The sequence below is a fragment of the Mus caroli genome, chromosome 11 (assembly GCF_900094665.2).
Source record: "Mus caroli chromosome 11, CAROLI_EIJ_v1.1, whole genome shotgun sequence".
NCBI lineage: Eukaryota > Metazoa > Chordata > Mammalia > Rodentia > Muridae > Mus > Mus caroli.
In genome coordinates, this window is record NC_034580.1 from 44,405,314 (window position 1) to 44,413,346 (window position 8,033).

Genomic DNA, 8,033 nt, shown 5'->3' on the forward strand with positions numbered 1-8,033 from the left:
TGGAATACATTATTCATAAATGTGATTATAGAATCCATCCTTTTATTTTGGAATTTCCCACTTTTTGCTAATGACATTACTAGTTTATTTTATATTTATTTTATACTATGGAAATAACATGGAACAAATTCAAGAAATTTTCTTATTTGTACATCCCAGATAGGGTCAGACTAGGTGGCACAAACATTGATTCATCACAGTACCCCAACTCATCAGAGTCCGAGGTTTCAGTTTCTAGAGCAGAATAGTGCTGTAATCACAAGACTTTACCTTGGAACTCAGGACAGCAGCTCATGCCAGTGTGTACACTGGACTTATCTCCACCTCCAATGGTCTCAAGGGACCAGATTCAGTGTAGTCTGTGTTTCAGTTGTGGTGTTTGCGGCCATCGCTGTTGCATATGACCAGAGCCTTGTCTTGCTATGCTTAGTCTACCTAGAGCCAGTGGAATTACTTGCTTCTCACCACAGCCCCACTGGTTACAAATGAGGCAATTACTGGGATACAGAGAGGATTGTCGCATGAAAGCAACCTTCTTGGGACTCTGCTCACACTTGCTGAACAACACAGCAGCTAAAGTTTGTAGATCTTTCTGACCTTGTGTCACCCTCTGCCTCTGAAACACTGACACACACCAGTACTGAGCATGTGGCTAACCTGGGCTTAGCCTGCCATCTAGTGCTGAATAGGCAAACGTGGCTCCGGACTCAGAGACTGCAAAGAATCTTGCTTTAAATGTCAGCAAGAACAATCACAAAGTCAGATCTGAAAGGCTGGAATAAACACCTAGATCTTCAGTTCATAAATGATGTTGCTCAACAATACACACAAAAGAGTGTTCATGGAAACTTGACTTCTCCCCCCATGAAGGAATCGATGGAGCAAACACTTGGATGGAGAATTTTAAATAAATGTTTAAAAGAAATGAGTCAACAAATACAGACAGTACAAATATAATGCAGAAACCTAACCACCTCCACCAACAACAACTTAGAGAACCAGAAATAATTCAGAAGTCAAACAGAAGGGCTGGGTTGCAGTTCAGGGGCAGAGGATTTGCAGACTATGCGCAAAGCAAGCTCTGAATTTGAGCCCTAAATCCATAATAAAACAGAAAATCAATCAGAAATCTTTGAGCAGAAAAGGAAACTAAAGACAATTGACTCTCAGTCCTCAGCAGCTGTCAGTGATCACTGCCTTTCTGCTAGGGGTGGGAGCACACAAGGCTCTCCCTCTGTGCTGGACTGTTGTCTGGTTTAATCATGTGCAGTTCTTGTACTGACAATGTTTTTAATAGGCAGGAAAACCTATCATTTTATCTTATAAAGGAACTCAGATATCTGGAAACACTGATTCACAAATGCTTCAGATGAAATTATCGCGGAGCTGAGCAGAGGCTACCCCCTAGAAAACACATATAGCCCTTTCACTCACCCAGCCCCCTTAATTGTGTGTCATCCTCTCAGACTGGAGGCAGGGGCTTGTAAAACCCTGGAAGACAAAAGAGAAGCATAAATCCCCCCTGATCGGGACCTAACAACAAGCTCAGCTCCTATCGATTCTACTCATTTTGACTCATCAAAATTTCTGGCAAAATAGTAACTTCATGGATGCAAATTTGATCTATTCATGAAAGAGAACCTTGTCAATCATGTAAAAGAGTGGCAAGCTGAAGTATGCCACCAAGGACAAACCCTAGAAGAACTGAGCAAAGAAAAAGTAGCTTGCATGCCAAGGGTTGTGCATGCTGTGGAGTGCCTTGCTGTGAAGTGTCCAATGAGACAAAATTACATCAATGGTTGTCTGAAAATGACAGTCAGGACGGTGACTGCAAATGAGCATGAAATGAAATGAGGTGAAAAAAAGTTCTAAAGTGATAAATATACAAAATTGTGAATATACTGAAACATTACAGTGTAAATATTAAGCATATACATTATGTATGGGAAATATATCTCAAAAAACCTGTTAAAGTCAGTGTTAGATGATTATACTGAGAACAAAGCCTATAAATCCAAAAATCTTCCCATACCCTTTCTATATGCAAAACCATTAAACAGTTAATAATTGCATCTTTTGTTCTTTTATTAATGAAATTTGGCCTTAGATTATTTCATGTATGTAGTGTATTCTGATTACTCTCAAGCCCGCACTCTCTCTTATCTTCCTCCCACTACCATAGCCCCTGTCCTTACAGACCCTTTTCCCATGTCGATGAGTGTGGGGATCCCTGAGGCCACTAGGGCCAGCAGAATTGATCTGCATGAGGCAAGAAAAAAATCCAGTTCAAAGTGACATAGTTAGCCAGTGTTGGTTCAAACTTCTAGAGTCTGACACCCAGCAGTTTATTTTAGTCATACTGAAGCAGGGCACAATTTGGTGGGAAAAAATTCTGATAATAGTTAACTCAATCATACATGTTAAAAAAAAAGTTTAAGAACAATTTATATTGTAATTATAGCCTGTTGGAGTGAGGATTGGCCTGGCCCTACAGATAACACAGAAGTTACCTATCCATAGGCTGTTGAAAATTACAAGTGACATCTCTCATAAGGATGGATTTTATTGACTGAGAAGCAGTACTCAAGGTCTACAGAGGAAGAGTCTGGAATAAACATAGTTGCTTGGAGGAATGAATGAAACCTGGCCCTTGCAAAAGATCACCAGGTTATAAACTACATCTATTCCCATCTTTCTGGATGGAAAACAGGCAAGCATCTTCTTTCTGAAGAGATATGTCTGCATGTTTAGCCTTGTTGATTTCCCTGGTGACTATCTCTGAGTATTAGGACCTCAAACACTCTACACATATTAGTGATGCCTAATATTGATTTTCAACTTGACACATCTGAGAATAGGGAACCTCAGCTGATGGACTTGTCTATATATCTGTGGGGCATTTTTCTTCTTGCTCATTGATATTGGAGTATCACCCCTGTAGGCAGTATCACCCCTGGGCACATGAGCCTGGGTATATAAGAAAGATGGCTGAAAGTGAGCCTGGAAGAAATCCAGTAAACAGCATTCTGCCATCGTGTCTGCTTTAAGCTCCAGCCTTGAGTTCCTACTTTGGTTTCCCTCCAGGATGGACTGTGACGATAAGATGAAATTAACCAATTGACCCTTTATTTCCCAAGCAGTTTTTGGTCCATGTTTTATCACATCAACAGACAGCAAATTAAACAAAGTTGTTCTCCTCCTCCTCCTCCTCCTCCTCCTTGTCCTTCTTCTTTTGTAGCCTACTAAGTTGATCCATAGTCCTCTGTGTGTTTATGTATAAGCATACATGTTTAGAAGAAAATTTGATGCTGTGTCAATTTAAATATACAAATACAAATTCCCCATCTATAGCCTACAATCTCCTCGCCCATTTTTAAAATCAGGTTTATAAAACTAGACCTAAAATACCTCCAAAAGAACACACCTTGAAACCAATCAGAGTATACTTGGTTACCCCAATAACACTTGTGCCATATTGCAACATTGAGTGCATATTCCTAGCAGGCTGGCATTGTAGTTGGTAGATTCACAGTTATGTAAGATTATTAATGTCTTTTCTCCTCCAGCAGCCTACTTATCACCTTTCAGAATTATGAGTGCTGGTGGCAGGGAGGAAGCTATTGCTTAATTCCAGCTTGCTTTCTCTATATCTTGCACCCTTCTTCTTTTAACATTTTTGATTGTCAATTTGATTGGACTGAGAAGTACTCGGACAATTAGTAAAGCAACCTTCTGGCTATGTCTTTTCACATGTTTCCAGAAGTTAATTAGATAGGGGATTATTCACTCTGAATATAGGTAGCACCTGCCCTACATTGGGTCCCAGTGGAATAAAGGGGAAGAGAATCATGAAACCAACAGGCATAAGTATTCCCTCTCTGTTTCTGGCTGCCATGATTTGAATGGCTCTGGCCCACTATACTGTCTTAGTCACTGTTCTATTGAGGTGAAGGGACACCATGACCAAGGCAACTCTTATAATAGAAAGGACTTCATTGAGGAATTGCTTACATTTTCAGAGGTTTACTCTGTTATCATCATTTCAGGAAGCATAGTAGTATGGCACAATTTTAGCAGAACTATTGGCTGTTTTTGTCATGGATTCCATAGTGGCATCACTTAGGCTTTGAAGAAGCCTTTAGTAAATACTCAGTGATTGTTATCGAAGGTTTATAGGGCTGCTCTTCCAAAAAAATTCACAGAGTCTTTGCATAACTTACTCCTGAGACATACCTGGCAAACCAGGAAGTCTTCTATGACTGAGAATTGCTTAGGCAATGGTCCCTTCAGACCACTCCTAGATCAGATAGGACATTTTGGAGTGCAGAAATTGATTTGCTAAAAGTGCCTTTTGTGTAACAACAAGGGGGCACTGCAAAACAGGTTCAAAGTTCATTCTTTGAGAGGCTGATCCACTTACTGCTGAGAAGCCTAAATTCATTCTGCAGTGTGTATATTTCTTCAGTCAATCCTTCCATACAGACCAGAACACTGACACCACAGCACACAGGCAGACACGGTACTGGAGCAGTAGCTATGAGTTCTTCACGGAGATCCTCAGGCAGCAGGAAGAAAGAGAAGCTGGACCTGGCTTAGACTTTTGAAACCTCAGTGCCCATGACCAGTGACACACTTCCTTCAACAAGGCCACACCTCCTAATTCTTCTCAAGTAGTGTCATTTTCTGATGGCAAAGCAGTCAATCATGTAAGCCTATGAGGACCATTCTCATTCACACCACCACATTCTCCAACCATGATGGTCTGGAAGAGTGAGCCAATATAACTCCTTCCACATTTAAGCTGTTCTGAAGGAGTTTTATCACAATGACGAAAAGTCTATCTCAACTGTGTAATACATACCCATTCATATACTTTCTCTCTCTATTTTAATCCAGAACTCTAGCAAAGTATTCCTGGGAACTTCATTTGTTCATTCACACTTAGCATCTTAGTTAGGGTTTCTAGCACTGTGATCAAACAATATGACCAAAAACACCTTGGAAGGAAAGGGTTTATTTGGTTTACATATCCTATGAGTCACAGTCCATTGAAGGGAGCAGGAACTCAAACTGTATGGAAACAAGGAGGCAGACACTGATGCAGAAGCCATGGAGGAGCGCTGCTCACTGGCTTGTTCCACATGGCTTTCTCAACCTGATTTCTTATACAACCAAGGACAATCAGCCCAGGGATGGTCCCACCAACAGTGAGATGGGCCATCCCCCATCAATTACTGACTAATAAAATGCTCTACAGACTTGCCTATAACTCAGTGATAAGGAGGCATTTTCTCAACCAAGGTGCCCTCCTCTCAGATGACTCTACCTTGTATCAAGTTGACATAAACTAGTCAGCAGGCCAGCTTTAGAGAGAAAAAATGGCACTGAGTAGCTATGTAAGTGACACTGGGTAAAATGTGTGTCAGCACTGTCTTCTGTGAAACCAGCATGATATTGGGAATGAATACTCAACGTTATTGTGTACATAGCCTGGGGTGATATGTGCAGAGTTCCTGGGAGAATGTCTTCTACAGCATAATTACTATGTGCCTTTGCCTGTGATTATCCATTAATCAAGTCATCCAAATTAACACTCTTCCACTTATATGTAATAAACTGTGCCATTTGCATTAATTGTGTATGAAGCTAATAGTGCTTGCAGTGTTTGTAATGTTTCTCTTGGTTGTGTTATGCTTCTTGTGTGAAAAAGAAAAGACTTGTACTCCAAACATTATATAAAGTTATTACAAGTACAGTGTGTTTTTGAAGACTTTATTAATCCAAGAGAATGTGTGTGTACTGAATAAATTTTAGTATTATGTTGACAGAAACACTCAATGAATATTTACCATACACCAGACATCTGACCCATAGTGTGTTGTTAATCCACTAACAAGGTTAGAGAGTTAGCTCATGATAAAATCTAATTGACGTGGAAATTGAGGCTCAGTCATGTAAAGTCTCAAACATATTAAGGTGTTAGCAAAGATATTTTCCCAATTCACATTATAATTCCTTAAGTGGATATAGGTAACTTTGGATATTAATGATTTTCCCCATACCATAGGAAAAAGTGTTGTTTGTGCTTGCATTGCTTTGAATGAATATGTGAATTTATAAGTATGTTGAAAATGAAAATGGAGTGCTGATCCATTAAATATTATAACAAAAATTAAAACTTCATACAACAAGCTTCAGTTGCATCAATGGAACAATTATAGGGGAATACATGACTATCATGTGATGACTCCAGAAAAGGAAAACAGCTGTGGCATGAGGAACCAAGCAGACTTCAAGTGAGATGTGGAATTTAGACTGTCTAACAAGAGGCTGGTGAGACTGGAGTCAAAGTATGAAAGCAGAAGGAACCTTGGGCTACAGAGTCACTTGAGCAAATGACAAGTTGTCCTGAGAATGCACAATAAGTCACGGAGGTGTCACAGAACTAGGAGAATAGAGTACTGAGGGCTGCAAAGTCAATCTTGGAGCCAGCCAAGTTCATTGTAATTGCCACAGTCCCAGGTCTCCAAGGTCATGCTTTTTAAGCTGCTCATTCTCAACTGCTTTTAAAGAATCCTTCTATGTGACTGGGGACATTATTTAGTGATAAAATACTTGCCTAGAATGGGCTAGTCTCCAAGTTCAGTGCTACAGGAACAGGACTCAAAAAAAAAAAAAAAAAAAAAAAAAAAAGAATGCTTCTAAATGTCCTCAGGGCATAGCTGGTGTGTAGCCTTAAGACCAGAAGGAGGCTTGAAAATATGCCAGCTGCTTCCTGTCCTCAGTGTTTGGTAGAGCATGTACTTGGATATTGAGCAGGATGCTCCTACATCCAGGTTCATGCCCCTCAACATCTTCTCCTGGATGTGCTATGTTGACCTCTCAAGGACAGGAGCTCTGACCTGAGTCTTTCCCATCACAAGTGCAATTAGGACCAAGAAGCAAAATGTCTTTCAGACATCACAAGGTTTCTCAGTTCTCCAGTGGGTCTCCTCACCCTTCAAGCCCAATACATTAGCAGAAAGTAAAAGTGGGAGACTTCTGACCTCCAGGTATGTGCTCAATGCTTGAGATTTTTACATTCATGGTAAAAAAAAAATGCATTAAAAAAAACAAATATTGTAGTGGAAAATCAGCAATGGGTTCCATTGTGTTCTGTCTCCAGTTTCAGGGCAAAGAAGTGTTGAACTCATGGAAAACCAATTTCCCCCAATAAAGTCTTTCATTTTCTATTTTGTATACAACCTGTACCTATCGATATGCAGCCTGTAGAAAATAATTCAAAACATTCACTTGCTTCTTTTTCTCTCCAACTAAGGAAAATAAGGAAAGGATTTTTGACTAAGGAAAATCATTTTTAAATATACATGGTGAAGGTGGACTTAAAACTAAGGTTCTTATATACACAATAGATACTTGCAAGTTGATAGGTAATGAGCAGTCAGGGCTGTTGTAATAAACTAAGAAGAATTTCTTGGAGGGATACACACAAAGGAAACTCGTCACAAATGGAGTCTGTGTTCTGTATGCAGAGTCACAGTGAAAGCAAGACTTTTATGAACTCACTTTTTGAATGTCACCTTACTCTGGCACATCCCAGTTTAGGTTGCTTTTACTGAAATTTTGGGCTGTGCTCTTATTGGATTGCATTATAGAAGAGACTTTCAGATTGCCTTAAAAATTTAAGGGATAAAGTGCAATGTGATGTGGATTCCAGTGTGAAAGACACTGGAGCCAGATCAAATTATGGATCTGTATAAGAGCAACTGGGCCAGAGCACTGATGGGAAGATGCTTTAGTGCCTAGGTAGTTTCAATAGTATCCTTAGTGACACAGCCCTCATAGAGGAGCCACATGCAGCAGCATCCTGATAGAAGCAACTGAAGCCAGATTCAAGGGAATTTCACCTGTCCAAACAAAGAAGATGATTAGGAAGGAGTCCATCAACCCTCCTCTGCTGCTCATAGAGAAAGTTTGGCTGTGTGACTTGGAAGTATCTGCCAGATCATCAGAATAAGGCTCTCAACTTATTT